Source organism: Paralichthys olivaceus, chromosome 3 (genome assembly GCF_024713975.1).
Source record: "Paralichthys olivaceus isolate ysfri-2021 chromosome 3, ASM2471397v2, whole genome shotgun sequence".
Classification (NCBI taxonomy): domain Eukaryota; kingdom Metazoa; phylum Chordata; class Actinopteri; order Pleuronectiformes; family Paralichthyidae; genus Paralichthys; species Paralichthys olivaceus.
The window spans coordinates 5956354-5982131 of NC_091095.1; the positions used below are offsets into that span (position 1 = coordinate 5956354).

Here is a 25778-nt window from a genome sequence, read left to right on the forward strand (position 1 = left end):
GTGTGTTTTTCGCTGCCACATTTCATCGTCACCGCTTTGAAACTAAATCATTTCTTGGTGACTCTTTTGCTTTGAGGAAGTTTGATGCATCTGATGCTCTAATACATTTTGCTAGTTTTCAGATTTCATTTTCATATCATTGTCAGGTCACATGTGTTTTCTGTATCACCCCCCCACTTTAATGTGTGAAGAAACAGAAGAGAACTGTTTTTTTCACTATGAGCTCGATGTTTTTGATTGCGTTGTTTCGTCCGTCTGCGCTTGTTTGTCTCTTATTTCGCAGGATTACGTAAATACTATGTGACGGATTTCTACGAAACTTGGTGAAAGGATGTGGTGTTCAATTTTGATCCTGGAATTTTTACTTTTATTTCTGCGATTTGGTGCAGATCCAAAGAAAAATCTGGACCTTGTGAATTTAAATGTGTTTTCACCAGGGGACCGTTAGGCCTCGGCCATTCTAGTTTGGATTTATCCCTTTTCTCACAGTTCCTGATTTATTCCTTTTTCTTTTTCTCATCCCTCATCTGTCTTTCACTACTTTCTTCTTCCACCTCTCTCACACATTATTGTATCAGAGGAGCAGAAAAGAATCACAAAAAAGTGTTTGTCTATAAAGCAGTGAATGACCTTGTGTGTCTGGTACTGGCCTCATTGTTGTTCCACCAGCATGGCGGATTAGCCTCTGAAGTACCCACAATGCAGCGAGCCATGCCGTTAAAGCCGATGTCCTATCAGTTGAATCTACAGTGACTGTGATTAACCGTGGTGCTGAGATGCGGATCGGCCGTTGTTTGGCTTCTAAATTTTTTTTTCCCAGGAGTAGAATGAAAAAATAATAAAATCCAAACGAGCCATAGTTCTGTATGTTTGCAGATGTTTCGTTCAGAGGTGAACGCCTGTCGTGACGTGTGCTGAATCCAAAGCAGGTTAAACTCCTTCCTGTTGTGTATTAGCTTTGTCATTCTGTTCCAACCCCCGAGGAGGTTATTCACTGATCCTCAGAGCCACATGCTCATATTTAGACACATAACATCTTGGAAGAAAATCAGTGACATTAACGAGCTCTTTACATAATCCTCTATTGACAGTTTGATGGTTGTAACGTCACCGTGTTTTACTTTTGGAACAAAACGTTCAGAGAGAACTTACTTCTCTGAGTGTGAATGAAACAAAAAGGACCACCCATTGTCTTCAAATGAACACACACTCTGTCTCAGCTGCTCGTACAGGAACACGCAACAGATTTTCTCTTTTGGCAGGAACACACACACACTCACACACACACACACACACACTCACACACTCTCACACTCCCACTGTGGCATTCATTTAGACAGGCACTGATAAGGGAGTTGATGTTGTATGTCTGTTCACACGTAAACGGTATGTGACACCTATTTACAACATCATACACTCAAACATACTCTCCAATATAAACACTTTATTCTATATTCACCCATCAGCTGATTCTCACGGCTCATACCTGCTGTGAGCAGACTTGCCCGTGCACGCAGACGTGTGACGTGTGGTTTTTCACTGTATTTCAGCTGCAAAGCGTTCAACCATCACTAAATTTCTTCTGAATCTCTGATTGGCGAGTCGCATCAGTGCAAAGCAACACCAGAATGAATCCAAGTGTCTGGGCTTGACAGAGCGTCATTGTGTGATTAATGTGCACGTCTGTGTGTAGGAATCAAAAGTTTCGACTTTTATGACTGGTGGTGTTGAATGGGATGATAAACATTAAACATTCATATTATCGATTTATTCAAATTTGTTCTTGTTTAATGTAAAATGCCAGAAAATAGTGAAATATGTCTGTTTCACCAGTGACTCCATCACATGGCTTGATTTATTCAAACAGTCAGAAATCCAACCTGATTTTTATTTTGATCTGCAGTAAATTTCACACACTCATAAATATCAGTCCTATAAACATGTCTGATTTTTATTACATCAAGATCCATTCAATTATTCTCTGAGAAAAAGAAAAACAACTCTGAGTGTTAAAGAAAGTGAAATACCACATCCCAGTTTTCATCATCAACACACAGGAGTGAAAACATAACTGAGTGAGAATTATGTAAACTGCTTAAATAAAATTAAATAATCATCAAACAATCTTCTAAAATTACTTTGTACTAATTGTAATAATAATAATGTCCTCTAGCCACTCACCAATGTCCCTATAATGTCCCGGTAACAGAGTGGACTCCCACAGTTTTGCATTTTGTTCTCCCTGAAACATTCAGTCAGTCGATATGTCGACCACAACTGTATTCCAGTAAAAGGAAAAAAAAAAAAAAAGACAATTTCCTTCTGCGTCCATGCAGCCTGTTGCTTTCAATCTGTGAGATGAAATGGTTCATGTACACATCCGTCACTGATATCCCTGCTCTCCCTATCTTTTTTTTGTGCGGCTCTATTTTCTCTGTCTCCGGTTTCCATGGACGTTAGAGATTTGTGTTTTCGCAGTTCAAGTGGAGCTGTCACATCCTGCTGAGGGGCAAGCAAACGCAACGCAGCAACATTTGGACGGCACATGAACGTCGAGTCAAAATACCTTATTATGCTGCTTCTTGACTTCACATCTCCCCCTCGCTGCTGCCCCCCCCCCCCTCTCTCTCTCACCCACTTGCCCTCCTCTTTGTCTTTGTTCCAGGGCCCCTTGAGGGTGTTTTTCAAAAACAGGCATTATTGACATCCAAGCCCTAATCAAATGCAGGCATTTCTGGCTAACTGAAACCATGACGGGGGAGGGGAGGGGGAGAGGAAGAGGCAGGGGGCTTGGCTTCGGCAGCAAAAGCATAAAGCATAAAAAAAAAAAAAGATTTTCAACACGAGTCGGTCAAGTGGATTCCAAATCTGCCGCTGTTTTCAATTGTAGAGGCGTCACATCAGTGTTTTAGAAGGAAGTTATTCCCTCCGTCGAGCCGAACGTTTGTTTGAACCTGCAGAAATTAAATGTGAGAAGTGACAGAGTCTTTTACTTCACAGGTCTTTTCCTTTTTTTTTAATCAGAAAGAATTAATTCACGTTGACTTCATGTTGTGACTTGAATCCCTGCCGTTCGTCTCTCTGGTCTTTTTTGGAAATACCTTTACCCTTTTGGGAACTCGCTCAGAGAGTTGGAATTGATTATTTTTAAGCAGCGTTCAACATGTTGCACTCGTTTATCCTCATCTGTAGAGCAAGTGAATGCATCTCTTTCAAGGTTAGATCCACTCCTCTGTGTATTTTGCTGTTTGGCCTTGTGTTGTAAGTTTTTATTTTACTGTACCATGGTTACACGCGGTTGCAGGAATGTCCTGAGCGAAGCGCCTGACCGATTTATTGTTTGGCCGATATGAAACTTTCACAGTCGTGTCATTCTAGGCGTTAATGTTTGCTGGTATTGGCTGATATGAAAACGTTTACTTCACAGAAAAGATTTGCCTTAATTCAAGTTCAATAAATTTGGTTGTATTTATTTTTTCTTTCTAGTCATCCATAATAAAGTTAATATATAAAGTGTAACATATAAAACCTCAATCTTAATTTCTTTGTCATGAGGGATTGATAACAACATCTTAGGAATCATCGCCAATAAATCAGCTTATATATCAGCATCAGAATGTTTTTACTCCCTGATGTTATCGGAATCCGGCACCAAAAATCCACATCAGTCAGGGTTTGGTCCTGGATACGAAGTTTTAATTAAAAGGATAAATATTATAAAACGGCCCTAATAGGTCATCTAAATTAATACTGGACACATTTTACTTTTAAAGCCTATATAAGTGCAAGGAGTCTATTGAAGGATACACACTTGGATTAAAGGGTAAAACGTGGATATGTTCTGAATTTAAACTAGACATATATGGTTGACCTTAGCTAAATGTTGCTGGTTTTTATCTAAATAAAGACCAAACAAAGTTTAACCTTCTGAGTTTGGTTTTCTCTCTTACAAACTGTTGAAGCAGGAAAGTGAAAGTGGGCAATCTTTGATTTATGTGTTGGGCGAGACTGTGGGAGAGATACGCCTCAAGCAAAACATACAGAAGTACAGTATGTGTTTTCATAAACAAACACGCAACGTGTAATGGATGTCTTCCCCCGGCTTCTTCCTACCGTTCTGGCTTCAGAGTGTGAATTATGTTGCATTACAGCGCCGCTGTAGCCATAAAATGTAGTAACGGGTGTTTTGGCGTGAGCCTGGACACTTAGAAGAAGCCCGGTCCTGAGACGTTTCTCTGAAGGTGGAGGACTCGCCAAACTCCAGATTCTATCTAAGCTCTCTCTGTTTGGTTTCACATCGTCTCACAGTTTATTGACATTGCTGTGCATGCCTTACACAGTGCAGTGTACAGCTACACACAGACAGACACGCACGCACACACACAGTCACGCACACACACAAACACACACAGTCACGCACACAGTCACGCACACACTGCTGTTTTTGTTGGACTCAGGAGTCTGAGACCTGTAGTGTGTCACTGCAACCATGGGGAGAGAGAGACCAGGTGCATTGTGCCCTTGTATGTTTGTATGAGTGAGAGAGAGAGAGAGATAGGCCTGACCTTATGTGTGTGTGTGTGAGAGAGAGAGAGAGAGATTTCCCATATTCCCAGTCCTGTCTCGGTCTCCTGCACAGACAGATCATTCTTCCTCTTGCTTTAGTTGCAGAAAATAAGACCGGCATTAATTTACCATCACAATAATCTGTTTAATGTCGCTCTCAACAAAGCGAACACAGATTTCCGCAGAGGTCTCGGCTCCGTGTGAGGTGAAGGATACTTGCTGCTTGGACACTAGTCAGTGGAGAAGTGTGTGTTTTTATTGTCTCATCGGAGTGAGTGCAGCGGGGGACTGATGAGGAATGTGATACAGCTCATAAGCCTGATTTGAAATCAGTTTGGCATGAACACACAGGGAGCACCTTCAACTTAGACAAAGCCTGAGCAGGGGAAAGCAGCCTCGCTCACACAAACCACACATGACCAAATTTACAAGCCACTTCAAATGGTTCACATTCTCTGAGTTTTTTTACTTTTTGAGTTTTGAAAGTTGTTTTGTTTTTTTTCTCCCTCCCTTTGGTTAAGAGCTGCCCCCAGCGTTGAGATTACCGTTGCATGTAATGGAAGTGAAAGTATGTTTTCGAAAACCACACACACACAAATTCCACAAAGATCCAGTCCACAGGCTGTGATTAAAAAACACAACCCTTGTCCAAAAGTGCACTTTTACTTTTAAGGCAAAGGAAAAGTAATGAGCGTGAGTGTGTTGCAGTTCGGCAGCGAGCTAAATGACAGGGTGGCAGCGCTGCATGACAGCGGGCCGTTTGATAGATGGGACGTTAATGAGAGGAGAGCAGGACGAACGCTGGGGAACGAGCCTCTAATACCAGACTCACATGAGAGCGCAGCCTGAAGAGACCTCCCCTGCCTGTGGGAACCACAGCAACACAACATTACAGCAAAGCACAGGTCACCAAATTCAAAAAAGGAAACAGAACATCGTGCATTTCAATTCATCCGATTTCCTTTTCAGGGCGCTTTTACTGTTCTCATAAAATACATCGATAGGAAATATCTTGATGCAATTATTTATGATTTATTTTTGATTAATAGATATTATTAGATGTATAAAAATAACAGATAAGTCTGTTTCTACTCTCCCAGGGGAAGAATGTGCAAAAGGAGATGAGAGAAAAAAAAATGTGACTAATATTTTATAAAAATATATTTTATATATTCAGACTCACCAAGCAAATCACAGGACATCAGTGAACTAAGCCTCAGTCTGTTTGGAGAAGCAGATTTTAGTTGTTGGAAATAGAGTTTGACTGAATTATCAATTGGCCGGTTAAGAAAAGGCCGATATCAGTATTGGCATTTATGTTTATTTTACAGAATAAGAGATGCACATTTATATTTGACTTAAAAACTGTTTATTTTCTTGATTTAAGTTCTATATGTTCTTTTGTGTTTTTATTTATTTAAAATAAAGTTTATAGTTGCAGAAGGCCTCTGAAAATCCATATCAGTCGAGCTGTAGTTGGAAATTGTGTGTCTGCGTAGATTCAGCCACATTTGCTATATTTATATTTATAACACTAAGTGGCTGAGTAGACTCTGGTCTTAAGAGCCCTCTTTTTACACGCTCGTAGAGATGAATTATTTTATTAAATGTTTCTAAAACTATGGCTTTGGGAGCCGCTCTTGGCCACAGGCCGTCCTGCTTTGGGTCCCCTCTCTCCCATGACAAGTACAGAAATATGCTCTCAGGCTTCTGGATCGAAGGCAAGAGACTAAGTGTCTCCTCTTGGTCACAGGCTGAGAAATTTTAACGGCCCTCATATTAAAGGATAAAAACTGTTTCAGTCCGGTGAGAACCTGGCTGCGACTCAGCAGTACTGACCACATGTTGATAGAACAGCTTATTCTCTCTCTTATATATCACAGACTCGCTCATTTTGCAAGAACTGCTTCAAAAGATTGGATAAAAAAAAAGGGCTCCTAATATAGATTGATCAAAATATTACATTTTCCTTTCCTTTTTTTTAAAAAGAGATGAATACTTCAGATTAGGTTCTGAAACTGATTTCATTATAATCAGTTTCTTGGATGTATCAATCTAGCAGATGCTTTCAGATGCACAAGTCTGGCTATTTTCCTGAGATTTTCCAGAGAGCAAATGTCAGTCACTCCAGACACTTTCCTGCCAGTAAAATATCAGAGTGAGCTCATGTGAGAATACAGCAGGAACATTTCTGGAGAATTTACCAGCTCACTACTCTGATACTCTGCAAATCCTGGCACACTGGACTCTAGTTTGCCATCACAATCTACCAATTCTTCCGTCCTCTCAATTTTCCAGTTCCCCAATTAAAAGAATAAAAAAAAAGGCCTGTGGCGATAGTTTCTAGAACCCGTTCTTCTTGTTATAATTTATGATAATCGCTGTGATCAGGATTGTGTATTCATTGGTGCGGGTGGAAAATAACAAAAGTCCCAAGACACAGTCTTAAAAGGCTTAATAGGTTCCATATCAGTTTTTTAAGGAAGTGCCTCAGAGTGAGAACAACACAGATGTTCAGACACTGAACAGGGGAAGCCTGCAGAAGCATGGGATGAGCGTCTGACTGTCGTCATGGTGTTTGTGGCGGCAGCGTCGACAGGGTTGTCATCCGGCCCCCTGATGCCTCCTGACTGCGGGTTGCAAACGCGTTCGATGTCCAACAGAAAGCCCATAAAAAGCACACAACCGCTATCTGTCAGCAAAAATCTCTTTTTAAAAGCCAGCTGAAATGATCAGTGTGCCGCAGAAACCTTGACAGTTGGAAAATTAGAGATAAAAAAAAAAACAGAAGTGGATGTGTGTTACGATGATGATGAAATATGATGAAAATATGAGTCTGTTACTGAAGTACAGGTTAAAAAAACAACATGTTGGAGTCCAGTCTTCTACCATTCTTTCAAATGTGTCATGTCAAACATTCCTCACATCGAGCGTGGCGTTTGACCCGCCCGCTGACACCTCCTGTGATGGATTCAAGGAACGCGACAAACCTGCATTGACAGACAGCTAAAGTAGGGGCAAGGCAAGCGCAGGATATTTGTCTACTCATTTTGTGGCCAGGACCTTGTATTTGCACGTCATTACTGACCCCACGCTCCACAAAGTCTTCATTCATGCCAGCCGTCCCTCTCCGCGCCGCACTGGTGCTTCCCTGCACCGCTACCTTCCGACCCCGAAAAACCCGACCGGCCCAAAGGCAATTAGCTTTTTAACTTATCCACTTGTTTTCCACGGGAATTCCTCTTGAGAATTTCCTGGCATAAATCCCTGGAGTGCACGTTTTTACATCAGATCTTTTTTTTTTTTTTTTATAAAATCAAGATTATTAACTTTTTTAAATAGGTCAAGGGCAGGAGAAGCACCCCCCCTCCAGCATAGGGTTGATATGGGAAACACTTGTGGATCTGTAAAATGTTGGCAGATGACAGATCAGTTGGATTCGTCCTGGTTTTCTCTTCTGATTGCTTCTCCAGCCCTAAAAACTGTAAAAAGCCAGAAGCTTGACGACCATTTATCAACTTATCATTTCTCCTCCCTCCGGTTTGTGTGTCCTCCGTCGACTCCTGTCTCCCTCGTTCCTGTGTGTGAGCGTGACAGCTGTCATTAATGAGGCTAAATGCGGCAGCGGGCTGGGCCTTCTCAACAACTGGCCGCTGGCGGATAGAGTAAAAGTTAGAGTGTCTAGTTAGCGTGTCAGACTGGAAGTGCTGAAAAGTGGCTGGCTCGGAAATAGTTCCCTGTATGAAACTTAGACCACTTCATACAAATACACCGAAAACAAACACACACATGCACCTATCAAGTGGTTAACGGCACTCGTGTGTTGAGATTGTGTGTGTGTGTGTGTGTATGTGTGTGTGTATGTGTGCGTGCTGACTTGCACCATGCGTGACCCACATTCTTCAACGGTTGTCTCATTCACACCCGTTGCCATTTAGCAGAGTTCAGTTTAGCACAGATGCAATACTTCAGTGCTTTATGATGCACATTAGTCAAACTATCATCTCAGGAACTGAAAGAGTGGGTTGAGACTTGGGAGGATTTTGATTTATGTCGCACCGCTTTCATGCAGTAATTGCGCCGTATGTCCAAGGTCCACTCTGGGATCTCATGAAGCCTCAGTGCACGGGCCAAGAGAATCTGCACCGGAGACGAAGTCATGTGTTTCGACAAATGTTTTATGCGTGTAATCATTATCTGTTAAATTAAGTGCTCCTGTGTACTTGAGCATTTTGTCTGTCTTTCATCAGCCGTAATGCGGCAGGTCGGCCCCCGAGGCAAGAAATATGGGAATAAGTAGCCTGGTTGTTCAGCATGACGTCAGCGAGTCAGTGGGGCCAACATGTGCCTGAGGGGGGGGGGGGGGTCTGCAATATCATGGTTATTATCCATCTTGAGCCAATTAAAGTGGCTTAACTTGTACCACAGGTGGGATCACTCCGTCATGACTGGACCGAAAAAGTTATGTGACACGTGCAGAATCCAACAATTAATAGAATAATAATTAATTAAAGTGTTATAGTGTGAATCATGAAATGGAAATAAAACTTTGGTACGTTAGTAAACTCAACAGGCTGCATTGTGGATCTCTGTTTGTATTTCATAAACTAACCTTCGGCTTGGTACAGGCTGCGATTTTGGACATGTTCAATTTCGCCCCCTTCGGACTGCTCTGTATTGATACTGTTGAAAAAGAAGTCCGTTTGTTTTCTGTCATCAGAAGCCTGAAAATCACTGAGGCAGCCACCGCTCCTCATCGGTCACGGACCAGTAGTGCTCGGGACTAATGAGCTTTCAGTAACACACCCCAGGGTCAGTGCTGCAATCAATTGGAGTTCCCAACAAGCCAATCTGAGCTGTTGCTGGCCAATTAGAGGGCCTCGTACATGCACAGCTGCACATATGGTACATTCCTCAGGCAGGTGGCAAGAGGACGACTGTGTGCCGGACACACCGCGCCTCGGTCAAGGCCAGCTGGGGTGGGCGGAGTGTTGGGGCTCCATCATCTGCAGCAAGCGTGGTTAAATGGCTATGGTCTCAACCCCACCCCCCACCCTGGACTCTCTCTGCCGTGGCTACAGTGTTCTTCAAGCTTTGTTGCCATGTCAACTCTTTCCGACAACTGAGGGCGTAGATGTTCTGCGAAGCTGTTATAGATCCCAACGCTCGTCTAAAATAGGCACCAGTTGTGTGCTTGGTTAGAGCTGCAGAGGCTTGTTGTCTTTAGGGGCCTCCGTATTTGGACAGTAACCGTTTCCAACCAAACCAACTTTGTGGTTTGTCAAGGACCAAAGGGATCAGAGCACAGTCAGTGTGTCAAACATAAACGCTCAGGGCTGAATGAAATGACAACAAATCTAAACCAAGACGAATGCTGAGATTTACTTCAATAATAATAATAATACAGAAAACTATTATTATTATTCAAATAATGTATTCGTCCTCATGTTGGCTCTTTTCTGTTATCTTCCCCCTTTTCAACTCTAGTATGACCCGAACAGTCTGAGGCCTTTGCCTGGTTGGTTGGATCGGTTTCATGTCATTGGCTGTTGCAGTTGTCGGTTTATGATATTTGCTATAAACTGTAAAATGAGGAAAATATAGAATATATTAAATTGCTCCTGTCTGTAATTTAATACTTGTTGTTTGTCCGTCCCTACTCTGGAACCAGGAAGGTCTAAGAAGCACAATCGTCTCTAAGACCGTGTTCAGACCTGCTATCAACATCCGTCCTGAGATCTGATCACTCAAACCACATTTGAAGCTATGTGGACACAATTCCTCCTCTGACCCGCTACGGTTTCACAATGAATCAAACATGTTTTTATGATTCTCTGTGCCCAGACGTCGATTTGTTTGTCGTCGCCGCCACAATATCAGATCTGACCACCACACAGTGACTGATACTTTTCTAAAATTGGCTAAAACTTTCTTCAACGCTGTGCACATTAAATCATTCAGCCCCTCCTGACTCCGCTTGCTCTCTTATTCTCTCTCTCTCTCTCTCGTGCCTACACTCAGATGATGACGTATGTTTATATTTGCATATACATTTTAATGTTCGGTGTGAGCAGACACACTGACCTCTTGTGATTGGATCTCTCAGGCCAGATGTTAATTGCAGGTCTGAACAGGGCCTAAGAGGAGCCAGAGGAGAACGATGTAGATTTGTTTTAGCAGCTCCTTGTTGGAAATGTGTGAATTAGATGTTTGAAGATATTTATAGCAAGACATTTGCTATGAATGTGAAAACCGACAGTTTAGTCTAATTACTCACATTATCTTGTGGCAACCAACCATAAAATACCAAACTGGTATTTATATAACGGAACTGAACTTATTTATTGCTCTGCTGGAAAGTCACTTGTGACTGTTAAAATGTTATTGAAGGTGCAGCTGGATGCTTTTTCCGAGTTCATATCTTTGAAACCTAAGCTCCAATAGGCGGATCGTAAATGTTTATTAAAGACGTGGGATGGTGTAATATTGGCAGTGTTGTGTAATGCAATGGTAAAAAACCGAAGTCGTCAGTGCTTCGTTGAGCCGGCAGAGAAAAATCACAACACAGAGACGGCCAGGTTGATTATTTAACCATATTCAAAGGAGGACGTCTGGAAAAATAGACAGTAAGTGTGGGATGAATAGAAGAGAGACAGATGAAGTGAAACCTATAAGATCCATACACACACGCACGTAACAGTACATCCAGGCCTGCACTGTCATCCAGGAACTATCCATGACAGGAAGGCAGGTTTGAGTCCGGCACTCTACACCTCCACTGGCATCTTTTTACCTGCTTATCTTGATGTGATGTCAAATCACCATTCGTCAACATGAACTTAAGACGGTGCGAGGCGGGATCGCAGCCCACACATCATCTGGAGGGCGGAGAGGGGACAGGGTGGATTATGGGTAATCAGAGCAGGCCTCAAGACAGTGACTGAGGATGAGCCGGAAAGGAATGCAGGAGGGAGGGAGAAAGGGCTGTCGGGGAGATAATGGAGTATCAGCATTTATCAGTCTCTGGATCTACGTGTGGGAAGACGCAGCGGAGAGGGAGGCAAGGGTGAGGGCGATGAGATGGATTTAGGGAGAGAGGGAGGGCACCTAATATGATGGGTGAGTGAACAGGGCAACACAGAGGTCAGGGTTTGCTCCAGTGAGGTTTTTCACCCCAAAGGAAACTGCGCTGATATGATCTCGTCGAGATGTATTTGTCAGGGAGGTGTCAAAGCTGGGGAACTATTGTCTATTTTCATTAACCTTCACAATATTATTATTATTTGAATCAATAGTTTGACCTACTTAACTTATTTTGTCCAAGCAACTCTAACCTCTAAAGACAAACAGCAAAATGTTGGAACCAGTGAATGTTTGATGTAAAAAGATTAATCAATTATCAGAAATGTTCCAATATAATCAGATTGATAAATCCAAAATCCAAAAGTATTCAGTTTCATCCAAGTAAAGCAGAAAACACTTGAAAAGCTGGAAACTTCAAATATTCAATATATTGTCTATTATTTGATTAAATAATAGACAAATTTATATCTTTGTATAATCAAATCAATGAATCAACTATTCTGGTCTAGACTGACGGATTCATCAATCATTCAATTCAGTTTATTTTCAGCGGCAGATTAGAACTTTTCAGAAGCTGGAACAAGAAAATATTTGGGAATGCAGCTAAATTCAGTTTCCATATATTTTGTAGTTAAAACAGCTTTTGAGGAGAAGTGTGTATTCACGGAGCAGAAATGGCAGATGATGAATATTCTTTGTATTAACAATCCACCTGGAAGCATTCAATCTAAATAACTCCGCAGGAAACACTAATATGGCTTCTGGCATGGTGAAACGAAAGGAGTGATTGCAGATGAGCAAAGTGAAAGTTTGGGAGCGGAGGGAGAGGATGATGACTGACCTGATGGTTTGAGAACAGAGAGTCGGAGACACTGAGACACAGCGAAGGAATGTGGATGAGCGAGCGGAGACGGGAGTGAGGGATGCTGAGTGTATCAGGGTGTGTTTTCCCAGACCTCTCGGTGTCCCCTCTGTTTGACCCTGTTTTATGACTCTTTTATGGCCCTCGCAGACTGAAGCCGGCCAGATTCTCTTCTCCTGGGCTCTGTTCCCCTCGTCAACCACAGCACCGAGCCCCCCAGGCGGGGTCAGCTTGGTCTTTTACTCTGCGATTCTCTACACCATTGTTTTAAGCAACCGTCTCGTTCTTGCACACTCACTAGAACGAGAGCTGGTGTCATATTTGGAGCATTAGTGTAAGTGAATCGTTCAGTTTAGTCTTGAAGACATTGTGTAGTTCTCCTCCTTTGTCTGGTTGAAGTGGTTTTGGCTCAGGGAGTTGCATGAGTGGAAAGTACTGTAAGTACTGTACTTAAATAAAAATGTGAGGGGCTCGGACTTCATCTGAATATTTTCATTTGTACCTTGTACAAACAAAACTGTATCATGTGGAAATATTATTCTTATCAGTCAGATATTTGAGAATAGTAGTTTAACCTTAAATCTTTATTATAAAAAAACTATAAATAAAAAGAAAAGACAAATACAACCCAATAACTTGAACAAACACAAACCCCCCTCGCAAAAGTTTGTTGATGTATTTCTGGAACATTATTTCACTTCCTACATGGAACAATTCTCTTTTCTCCTCACAGTCGCGATGAGTAAGAACTGAGGTTGCCCCGACTTTAACTCTAATTTATGAGCTTTTTCCTGAACTGAAAACTCCTGAGCTCACGGTCGGCCTGGATCTGGAACAGTCCATGAACATACCTCTCACGTTTTTTCTTTTCAAACGTCTCACGCATTGATAAATTTAGGTGCTCAAAACTTAATTTGATCCAGTGCAGACTAATGGACTGTGTGTGTGTCAGACTCCACTCATATTTTTCCCTACATTTACTTTTTCAGACTGTACAGGGAATTCCTGGTGCTCCTGTCTAAGTTATAGCCTGCTCATTTTAGCCTCATGGAGTCTGTTATAGTCACAGATCCGGGAACACTCCCAGAGGAGGATTACCAAAGCGCAATGACCTGACGGTGCCTGAAACTCGCTAGTTTTTAGCCAATACAAAGTCTGCAACAAGCTCCAGATTTGGGAGGGTGTTCTCTCTCTAAGAAATCTTTGTGGGCCGTAAAGTCGCAGCAAATAAACCCCCACTGCTGATACTGTATATAATTTCCCCTCACAGGCCTATAACTTCTCCCCAGCGGCCTCCATTGTGCAGAAACACCCAAAAGCCAGGCAGCTCCGCTCTCAGATTTAACAAGGTGAAAAGTGGTGGGGAGGAAAAAAACGTCTCTTTTTTGTCTCTCTAAAATTAGACCCTAAAAAATATGGAGAGTGCATGTAGTAAATTACACTAACAAGGGGAAGCCATCCTGTTATCCTGCTTTAAATCACCACAGGCTGTTGCGCGTACATCCTTGCTCCTCTGACTTGCGTGCAGACATTCACCTCCGCAAACAGGAACTCTGGGAGCGAACCAACAGAATGAAGACGTCTCAGCAGGGAGATGCTGTAATTCTTAGCAAACCAAACCAGTGAGGGAGGAACGGACACACAATGAGCTGCTCCACCGCACTGTTTCTGAATGTGTGTGCACAGGGGTCCATGCTGTTTATAGCAGTTCTGATGTAGTACTATTTAATGGCTAAGGGTCTTTGGGAAACTTTTTAATGTGCGTTCTCAGTGCTGGTAGTGAATCAAACGGGACAACTGACGTCCTGAAACCGACTTGAAAGCGATCAGGATATTTTCGTCGATCATTGGATAGACCCAATGTCTGAATTTTAGTGTGGTCTTCCACTATATTTCCACCTGCACCCACACATCCCACAAGTTTTTATTCTTTGCTGAGATGCCTCACTTTAATGCAGAAATGTGGAATGTTTGAAATAATGCAGTAAACGGGATGTACAAGGCTTCAGAAGATGTAGGTCTACTTATTTTATTAGTTTTCTGTAATTGGACTCCTTCAGAAGTCTAAAATCAGCCCACCCTCCTAGTCCTGACACGTTAATTCAGTTATTTTCTGTCTTTATCTTTTTACGAACTCTACCTCTCATCCACTCTTCCTCCCGCTCTCTCTCTACCTCCTTCTGTATCTCCTAAGTCGTTCCCTCTGCCGCCTCGATCTCTTCTACCCAGTGAACTGCTGCTGACCTCCATACTCATGTCAGTGATTAATGTCCCCCTCCTGTACGACTCCTCATCCCACTCAGACAAAAAAAAGCACCTTCTTAATGGAGACATGGAAACTTTGGTTTGATTACATTTGACTGACAGCGGCATGAAAAAAAAAACAGACAACTGCGCAACTGTTCAGACTGAAAATCACCTTTAGCAAATAAAGATGAAACCGCAAACACAGAAAAGTCTGAAACTCTTCTGGCTTCATTCACACTAATATGTTGTAAAACTCGTCACTTTGGCTACGTTTACATCTGGCGTCCACATCGCTCCAGAGTTTTTAAACCTTTCCCCTTTTGGACACAGCTGCTTTAGTCTGAGAACTTTATGGATGTATTTTAAGTATGAACAGATAGAAACCAGGACATCAACGTTTGAATTCTGATTTGGCTTGATCAAGACCTGAACCACCGGCGGTGAATGCAACATAGATAATAAATAACTAGTGATACCAACAGTTACTTTAACAACAGTTCCATCTTCTTGTTGGCCCAAGCAAAGAAATACCCAGTGTTAGGTTTTTGCCATTGTTGGTCTTTGCTTGTATTTTCTGTAACTAATCAACCAACTGCTTCCTATTTACACGGCCAGTGTCTGTGGTCGTGTGACACATCTGTGCTAGTTTCTAGACCAAGCTCCATAAAAGTGTAAGTTTTGTGCTTTGTTACAATTAGACTGAGACACTGAGAAAGAGACAGAGACAATTTGTCCCCCTGACCTCAGCTAACCTGAGCGGCAGGTTTCACAGAGCGGGACGCCTCTGATCTTTCCCTGTGGCCACACTGTTGCATCGACCCTTCCCCCACCTCAGACTCCAGATGAGGTTGCAAAGTCAGTGACTGTCTGAGCTCATGTGAATGAGGCCTCCAGGCCTGAGGGGACAGGACTGGATGCTTGGACGTCTCCTAGAGGACAAGACAGAGATAAAGACAGAATAGATAGAGCAGATCTAAAGGAGGTGTGGGAAGCAGAGGGGTCGACACAAGACAAAGGACAAAATGAATCCCTTTGTTGTTGTGCAAGGACTCAGTCTGTGTAGCCTATAGGTCATCTGTAGCTTATTATGAGCCAAAGTACGTTTAATTGTTACCTGTGACCTCTGGTGTCTGGAGTAACTATGACAGGAGCAAAGGAGGAAGGCAGGTGATGTGTGTTTGTTTGGGTTGGTGGACTTACTTTAATGTTTCAGGTTTTAGTGCTGAACCAGACGTAGCATTACAAAAGATTAAATGATTCCAGTGTTGATCATTTATTGTTTGGCTCCTGCATCGCATCACTGTCATGTCAGTCCAGCCTCGATAGGCTCAAGTGTATCAGAGTCTAAAAACGACTAAATGAGCTCCTGCTCACTCGTTCTTTAAAGTGAGTATTTGTGCAGCTGCACAGCTTGAAGTTGAATCAACAGGTTTCACAGTGCATGTTGAGTGTAAATGGGCTCAACAGTGTGATGGAGGCAGAGCAGCACTCTGAAGGTGAAAAAGAAAAAGACTAATTTGCTCTCGGGGCCGAACTGATGGCTCGTCAAAACACGCACGCACCCACACACACACACGTGCACACATTGTATGGACATGCAGAGGGCACATGGTGACAAATTACTGTCATTGCGAGCGTGTGGACGCTCACACGCACACAACCACATCGCCTGCACCTCCATCGCTCACTCCCTCCATCTCTCTGTCTGTCACCACGCAGGGATTATACAGCGGGATACCTTACACCGCTGCTGCAAAGAAAATGTAGCCTGCAAAAGCTCGACTCCAAGTGAAAACACAACCATTCATCTGCCTCTATCTCTATCTCTCCCTGCTCCCTCACTCTTTCTCCTCCACCTTCTTTTTATTTACTCCACCGTCTCTGGTTTTCTGCGGGATGGCTGCTGCGGTGGGAAACCCTGTGCTTTTGTTTTGTTCTTCCTTATTAGGTTACACGGACATTTTGGTATTCAGAAGTTTAGATTAGCTTAGTTTCACTGTGCTAATTATGCCAATGTCAAACTGTGGTTTTGTAATAGAAGGGGGCGTTTTACCGAACAGCAACATAATCATTACTTTTAAAAAAAAGTAATTCAGAGTTTATTTTAGATATAAAAATGGGAGACATTTTCAAACCAACAAAAATCTAGTTTTTGAATTTCTCTAATGAAGTAATTTTATTTACTTAAGATATTTGGAACACATTCAGTACAATGGCTTATAAAATCCAGATAATGTGGATGATACTTTCCTGCAGCTGATTCTTTGTCTTTCTTTTTGTTTGTCTGTTTAGTCTGCCAACTTAATGTCAAGTGTTTACCACTAAAAGTAATCTGATTACTTTGTGGGTTACCCCTACACTCGCGTTGAGCCCAGAGGAAAATATTCCTTCCCATGAAACATCTGCATGATCACTGGCATGTGTCTGGGCCCGAGGCATCTCAAGAGCTGGGGAGCTTCCTGTTGTCTTATGCTAGATTATGAGAGCAGCGGTACGGTTGTCACCTCCCACTCACTGAGCTCTACCTATTTAAAACCACGAGGAGGGGTGTGTGTGTGTGTCTGTGTGTGTCTGTGTGTGTGTCTGTATATCTGTCTGTTAGTGAGAAATCATATCCGACCCCGAGGTGCCATCTGAGAGGCGTTACAGACAAGTCCCTGCATATATCCCTCTCTGACTTTTGCACAAACATAAACACACACACAGACACACACCACACAGTGCGTTCTTCCACGTCCTCCTCTTCATGTCAGTGCTAGACACCACGAGTGAACCACACAGCTGGGAACAGGACAGTGGCAAAATCAGGTCACAGAGAAACAGTCAGTTCCTTTACCTCATAAACATTTAGTCAGCTGACTATTATTCAGTTGACCAAAAACCACCTACATGTGTTGGTTGCTTCTTTATATAATTGAAACTGTTAATATCTTTAGGCTTTGGACTGTTTGCTACTTAAGACAAGAACTTTTAAGAACTTTTCATAGCTTCAGATTCATCACTACTTTCTCATATTCAGCCTAACCTTGCTTAACCTAACTCACATCTGCTCTTCTGCTTTCTTATCTCTTGCTGTCTTGTACTTCTCTAACTACCACACACACACACACACACACACACACACACACACACACACTGGAATCCCAGGCATGCCGTGTCCATGCAGGCCATATGAAGAAGAGCTCTGTGTGTGCGAGTGTGGCTGTCCTGCTGCTCTGGGCTGTGATATGATGAGCAGATAACGGTGCTGCGAGATGAAAGCTCGTCTTTATCACTCTTGCTTGTCCGTATCCTTCGTGCCTTTGTTCTTGCCCTCCGCTCCACCAGAGTCAAAAAAACTGATGTGTCATGACTTTGATGTGAGATGTCAGGGTCATTCTTTTAATGTCTCTTGTGTCTCGCTGCAATTTTTCCCGTCACAGAAACGATTCGTTTTCTTTTCTGTTTGTTGCACAACTCCTCTCTATCAGTTAGCGCAGTCATGGCAGCATTTGTGCTTCTTTTCCACCACAAATCCCTCTGGATTAAATTATATATGTATTTGTTTGATAGAACTGTATTTGATGCATAAAGTGGTTGATGACTGCACTTGAGCTCCAATGCACTTGAGCTCCAATAATTTTATTTCCACACCTGCTATTTTTCAGGGTGAAATTTCAAAACTAATTTTGCCTGAGAAAGACCAGGTGTGGTTAAAACATGCGGTCATGAAGTAAAACCATTGGAAGTGATTGTGCGGTCATGTTTGTTGTTATGTGCGTCATCACTTCGACCAGAAGACGGACTTTGGTGTGTTTTCACCAGACAGCTCATCCTGACTCCACAGAAATTAAGAAGCATCATGAATTACTAAAGACTGAATGAAAAGAAACAAAGACACAAAACTGTTGAAGTCTGTTCACACAGCGACATAATCACATTTAATCATAATCTGAGCAGCATATTCCAGAGACTATATTTGTGTACACAGGCAATGTGAAATAATGTGCAAACTTAAAAAGTCTTCCTCGTATACATGCATGCCAATATAAATCTAGAAAAAACTGGAGCCTATACCTCTGCCAAGGCTCAACAGTTCCCTTACATTCGATCAGCACCAGCACCGACACAGGTTCCTCCCTGACCCATACAACATCCTTCCACCAAATTCCATGTAGATCAGTCTAATAGTTTTTGTGTTATCTTGCTGAAACAAACAAACAGATAGCGGTGATAACATAATGTCCTTGGCGAAGGAGGTAAAGATGTTTTGAGGAGAGAGTGAGGAGTAATGTCATCCTCCCATAAGAAGCTTAAGCACCAACACAAGTATAACTTTTCTCTTCAAAGGGTCTTTAAAGGAAACATTTAACCTCTGCTTTAAACCCATGACCCAGACGGATGCAAGCTGACACGACAGAGCAGCTCTGTCACGGCTGTTGGCCATGGACTTATATGGAAACTCACCCATACATTGTTTGAAACATTAGATTCTGCAGCCGCCCGATCGACGACACTCATAACCGAACAGTATGCTTTTATGGCAGTTTCCAGTGGAGATGTTAAGCGGTAAACTCTTCGTCTTTCCTCTGTGTTGCTGCTGCTGCCTCCTCCTTTAACCACTTCACTCCCTTCTCAGAGCGAAACCCACGATCTCCTGCTTTTCCTCAACTCTCCCACTTTGGTGAGAGATCCGGTGATGATTAACCTTTAATTAATAGAATGTCGTTGCTGCGTTCGAGTGCTCGGGGGGCTTGTGTTATATCCTGCCTGCTTGTAACCAGATGGTTGTTGAGTGTAGCCAGCCACGGAGAAAAGACCCCATTTCTCCATGTGCATGCTTAAGTTTTGTCAAGCCAAATGATGCAGTAAATGGCCCGTCTTTGAACCCATGACATGCTTTAATAGGGCCGTACATTATGTGATCATGCATGCTGTTTCCCTTTTAGCTTGAAGTGCTGGAGACTGGTAATTTAATTGTGGTGATCGTGGTATTTTGGCACCCATCAGGCGTATTAGCGGGGTCAGGCATTTTTTCACTGTTACAGTCCCTGAAAAAAAGAAAAAGTTGTTAACTGGATTTCCCTCATGTGCTCTTTGTGTTATTCTTGAGTGAGGATCCACATGATGAGGCTTTGGCCAGGAGGAGAGTACAAAATTAGGACATTACACAGTTGACTCAATGCAGTGCGTCAACATAACACAAGTTTTCTTTGTTGCATGTGTTGCTAAAGAGGAGACAACTTTCGTGCCCTCAGCGGCTCCAGGTGGTTTTATGGTTAGGTCACAGTCGTAAAGAAGTTGGAATACCAAGACGATGGTAAGAACAAGGATACTTTCCCTCAGAGTTGACTCATAAGAAAATTGTCATTACCACTTTTGGATAACGGAGGAGAATAAAGAAGTATATACACTGACGACAACAAATAACCTTAAGTAAAATGCTGCTTAGAATAAATAAGTCAGCTGATTGTGTCACTTAAGCTGCTTTCAGACATGCACTGAACTCATCATGACCTTCTCTGGAGGGACTCTATGTGTGAATGCAAATGTTCAAATGAGAGCCTCCAGAATTTCTCCAGAATTACTCCGGCGAGCCCCCTGCTTAAAAGTCAGTTTGTGTCAATTCGGCTGTTCCACTGTCCATGACAACGCTATTCCCCTCCTTGTTTTGGTTATGCAGTGGGTAATGCAAATCGCAGTTTAAAGGGGAAGAGGATATCAGGGAAAGTATCTCAAAGTACACGGAGATGAAGCAACGATAACACATACCACACTTGTGTACACCTGTGACACATCTGACCCCGTGTATAGAGATGAAAGCCCTGTCCTCTGCTGAACTCTTGCCTCTGTGCCTCTCTAGTTGGTTCCTTTGTAAAAAAAAAAATGGGGGAGCTGATGAAGAGAAATGTTTTAATGGTCCTTCAAAGTCTCAGAAGTAGCAAGTCAGACGTGAAGCTTTTACAAGATACGATAAAAACTGAAGCTATCGTAGAATACAACATAAACCTTTGCTCTCCACAACGTAACACCAGGAAGGCAAAGGGTAAAAAAATCTCTTTAAATGTTAGAAGTTTACGAACTCAATCAACTTTTAATGATGACGCGATATTTCTTCGAATGGAGTCGAATACTACGCACTAGAGCATGCACATACGCTGCCTGACAAGGTTGAACACTTGACGTTGCTCCACTTTTATGTGGGGGCTCCTCCGCTGCCTCACCTAACGTAACATTACTGACTTATTTCCTGATAGGTCAAGAGGTCATGCAGTAGGTCAGGCTGAAAGTGAGCGCCCTCTGCTGGATCCCAAGGGAAACTACTTTACACGATCTGATGCGTTTCTATGCAGTATATTTTGATTTCAAACAAGTCATGACAGTTCAAATATGAACATAGACCTTGAGGCGATAGAAACTATCAGACACTGAGATACATTTATCGAGCTAACTATCACATCGGGCTGCTTTAAGCTTGTATTTAGCATCAAAAACCTTTATTTTCCAGGTGTTTATTTCACTGAATCAACCAAAAAAGGGGATTTCTAGCAGCAGAGACATCAGAAATAAGTGGATTAGTTTGAATTTAAATAAATATATCGTCAGTGTTTTTTCACCTGCCAAAATGTATCAAATGAACATAATGAACATGAACATTAATACATGAGTTCTTTGGCTTTGTCACAGAAAACGAGCTCCTTTTTAAAAATGAGTTCCCTATGGAAAATTAATCCTTTAATTTGTCTCTTGTTCTTTCTTCTCCTTCTTATCTACATTATCCCACCCCACACACACACACACACACACACACACACACACACACACACTCTTACTCACTGAAATATATCTCTCTGCCCAGTTTCTCTGGATGTGTAATTTGTTGTAGCTCTTCGCCTCAGCCAAAGGCAACAGCTGGACCAAGTCTTACTATGAACTCCCCCCTTCTTCCTCCAGAACATCAGTCTTTCATGGGCCGCTAAGATGAAGAAGGGGAAATGGGAGAAAGGGATGAGGTAGAAGGTACCCTGCCGCGTGGCGTGCCAAAGCAAATAACGTATCGTGTGTTTGGATTCGGCTTTTGACCCACGTTGCATGATATTCCCACTTTTCCACCTGTTGCGTTTTTTATTCAGTCCGTTTTGAGCTGAAGTGATTGTAAATCGCAGCACCGAGTTTCACAGACACAGAAGTAAATGGTTCTTTCCATACAATAAAAAAATAACATAGATGTACATGAGGAATTTTTGATTATTTCCTTTAGCAAAATGTGCAATTCTTGGAGTAAAGTGACATCTTTGCTCATTCTGCAGAGAAAGTCAAGGTGTAGTTCACAGAAGGATCACACGAACGTTCATACAGACTCAATAGATATACAGTTTACTGTATCTCCTGTCAGGACTTGGCAAAGGGATGTGGATGGAAACAACACGCCCTTTTCAAGCATGCAATACTGTACAAAATGTGTGTGTGTGTGTGTGTGTGTGTGTGTGTGTGTGTGTGTGTACGAGATAACTGATCCCCTTGCTGATCTGGAAGTAATTTAAAGTTGTAGGAACAGGGGCTGTCCTGAAAGTGATGGTAAACCCAGCATGGTACAGAATTACCACCCACAAAACCATGCAGGCATCAGGCTGGTGCACAACCCTGTTGACCTCTGGTCATCCTATCTTTATTGTACGTTACCGTGTTTTTCCACTAGCATCTGAGGTAACTGTGGTCTCCTTAATGAGGTGAGCATATATACCGCTTCCTCTCACTTGACCTTTTTATATCAGCGTGTATTAGCAGGGTAAGAGAGGGAGCAACGTCCTGCCTGTTGCGGCAAATGGTTCTGTTGGAATAAGCCCACAAACACCACCCCCTCTATCCGTGCCCATCTGTCGGAGGTTGACCTATTAGGTGTGACCTTTCGACTCGCTGGATGCATGGATGCAGTCGGCTGTTTTATTAGAACGTATCCATGTCACAATCTCACACAAACAGCCCCGTGAGCAGCTATCAAATGTCCAGCTTCATGAAGACTCTGGACCTGGTTGTGTTCTCTCTTTCAGTCTGCTCCAGCTTGCCTATATTATGAACCTCACTGCATTCAATAGGCCCTTTGTCTTGTGTGTGTGTGTGTGTGTGTGTGTGTGTGTGTGTGTGTGTGTGTGTGTGTGTCTGTGTTATTGAATGAGACATTGTCATCTACACTACCACATTTCCATGACCCCAGAGATGCACAGCCTTAATAGTAAGTGCTATAAATATGATTTAACAGTGCTGTGGGTATTAAACCAAAGACTTGTGTAACACTAAGAAAGTTTGCAAAGTTCTACTAAGTGCAGGGCTAATTAAAGGGCTGTTGCCACTTCTTTCACCATCCAAACATTTAATTTGATTTAAGTCACTGCCTGCTGCTGCTGTTGACGTGTGAAAGACTCAGGGTTCGTGGTGTGTTTTAGTAAGAGAGCGAGTGATAATCTTTCATTGTTGATTAGTTTCACTCACTTAATGAGTCACATCCACAGCAGCTACAGATCACTGGTCGCCTGTTCATTCAAAGTTTGTTAATATTGGAGTATTGCATGTCCAAATTGCACCAAATGCATCACTGCACTTCCTTGTGTGACGCTGCTGAGATTTGTCAAGATATGTGAGCCACATATAGACTGTAAAGATTTGTGAAATAATCAGTTTTATATTTGACAAAGAAAAGTCGTCCATCAGTGTCTGAGCTGTCTGATTCTGCTGCTGCTTTTAATCCTGTCAAAATATTTCACTGCTTCATCCTCCATTACTGTAAAAATGCACACATGAGACACATTTGTGAGGGACAGCGATGCAGAGATCGTCCTGGGACACTGAATGACTCTATAGACCCGGGTGCTTGGAATCCAATTATTCATTAGCTCGACATCAACTTAACCCAATTAAATGGCGTCACACAAAGTGGATTTGTAATCTTTGGGCTGCATTCAACATCAGCCCTGCTGTCACCACTGAGTGTATGTGAGGGTAAAGAAGGCTCATTGTTGTCCTCCATCATGAATCCACTCCACTCGCAGATATGAAGCACCATCTTGTTTTTGTACATTCCTCCCATGTCTACAAAAAAAAAACCCTCTGATCGATGCTCTCTGGCTCCAAAGCTTTGCCAAGAAAAAGATGGAAGAAGGATGAGCAGACGGATAATGTGGGGATGTGTAATATCTCCTATCTAAGACAGCAGCAGGGTGAAAATACAGGGAGGCCGCTGGATACTCAACCATTAGTAGAAAGAAGGTTGTAAAACAAGCAGGAATGTTGCTGCTGGGTCCTGTGAGGTCTTCATCAGGGTGGGATGTGTAATGATGGTGACAAGGAATCCCCAGAGGAGAACAGAGAGGTATTGATATGGAGACTTTACATCTTGCAGAATAAAGACACATTAGCTAACTGGTTCCACAACAAAGATCATCACATTTCTGCATGGTCACAAGTATGAATCTTTTTATTGAATACAGACATACAATACACACAACACGCATGACAATATAATACAAAACATAACAGTACATCCTCCCAAAACAACAGCAAAACAAAAAAAGAATTTATACATGTAAACAACACACACAAACAAATTATGGATCAGTGATTTACAATACCAGTACATCTAGAAACTGAAATCAACATGTGACACGTAGAGCATATTAAAAGTCCCATATACTGTAGTTCGTATCTTTATAGGTTTGAATCTTTGTATAAATAGACAGATCCAACAACAATGAATGGGTCTCCTTTAAATGTCTTGATAGTCAGATGACAAAGTAATATAATTGAGATCATATTTACAGTTTAACCAGGAACTTTATTATGAATAGTTATACTTGAAAGAAAACACAAATACCACAAAATATACAGAACTTGAATTAAAAAAATAAACAAACTAACATAAAAAGGTCAAATGAATGCACATCTTTTCTGCATTATTCATTCTGTAAAATAATATGTCTGTTTGAGTTTAATCTAGATGACGCCAGACTAAAAAAAAAACAACAAAGAAGTGGACGAACTCGTAGACGCAGCTCAGCTTTTAGTTTGAGATGTACAGAGATAGTGAAGATAAAAGCGGAATGCAGTGTTTGTCCTTTATTCCACTTACAGTGGCAGCAGGGGGAGCTCAGAGAAGTCCAGCACAGCAGTAAATAACTGTCTGGTTGGCTTTCGTCTGTCAGGCTCCAGAAAGCGGCCGGAGACGTCTGAGATGATGTTGAATGATTGTTATGTTGATGTGGTTCTTCATTTGGTTTCATCATACACTGCAGCCATAGACATTGTAAATGACGGCCAACATTTCTGGGGTCTTGTGTCATCCCAGTGGTTAGATTTCCCTGCAGTGCTCACAGGGGTTCAGAGATGTCCAAAGTGAACTCATGGAGAAGAGGCAATTATCTTGTTAATCATGTCTGACCTGCCCTAACACACACCCCAGAAAAGAAAGTGCGAAGCTGCTTGGGTTTTGGACCTGAGCCCGGTGAAAGTATGAGTGTGTCGTTACTATAAAACTAATTTAATGCGATATCTGATTTTTTAAGGGGAACTGGTCCAAAAGATACTAACATTAAGGAATAAACACAGAAACGCACATGTGCAACTCGCACGCCCTGAAAAGCAGACAGACGGCAGAACTTAGCCAAATTAGCCACATGCCAACCAGAACAACTGCCCTGAGGGGAAGTAGGTGAGAAAGAGATGGAGAGCGTGCAGAGGGCGGAGGCAAAGTGAACTTTCCAGCTGTTACCATATCAAGTTTGACATCAGTGTTTTATCCTCGACTCACCAAAGAGCTCTGAGATTGACACACACCACCAACAGACACACACAAAGATTTATTAGCCCTGAACTGCCTCGAGGCTTGTTTCGTATAGTGGCTCTTATCTCCCACACACACACACACACACACATAATAAGGTAGTCATACACACCTTCATGCTGAAACACTCCGTCATCACCTCTTTTTTTTTTATTCATCTCCTTCACGTCCTCATTGCACTTTTATTTAATAATGATCCGTCTTTTT

The 25778-nt window shown here is 42.3% G+C and overlaps 1 protein-coding gene and 1 long non-coding RNA gene across 3 annotated transcripts in view; one reads left to right on the forward strand and one right to left on the reverse strand.

Annotated features, from left to right (window-relative positions):
* The window catches only part of ror1 (receptor tyrosine kinase-like orphan receptor 1), a 113600-nt gene that overhangs the window by 31297 nt on the left and 56525 nt on the right, over positions 1-25778 (forward strand). The gene's annotated exons all lie outside the window — the stretch shown is intronic.
* LOC138407168 (uncharacterized) lies at positions 16903-21910 on the reverse strand. Its single transcript, XR_011240581.1, has 2 exons — positions 17803-21910; positions 16903-17539 (listed from the first exon to the last, which is right to left on the reverse strand). It is a non-coding gene; the product is annotated as an uncharacterized lncRNA (long non-coding RNA).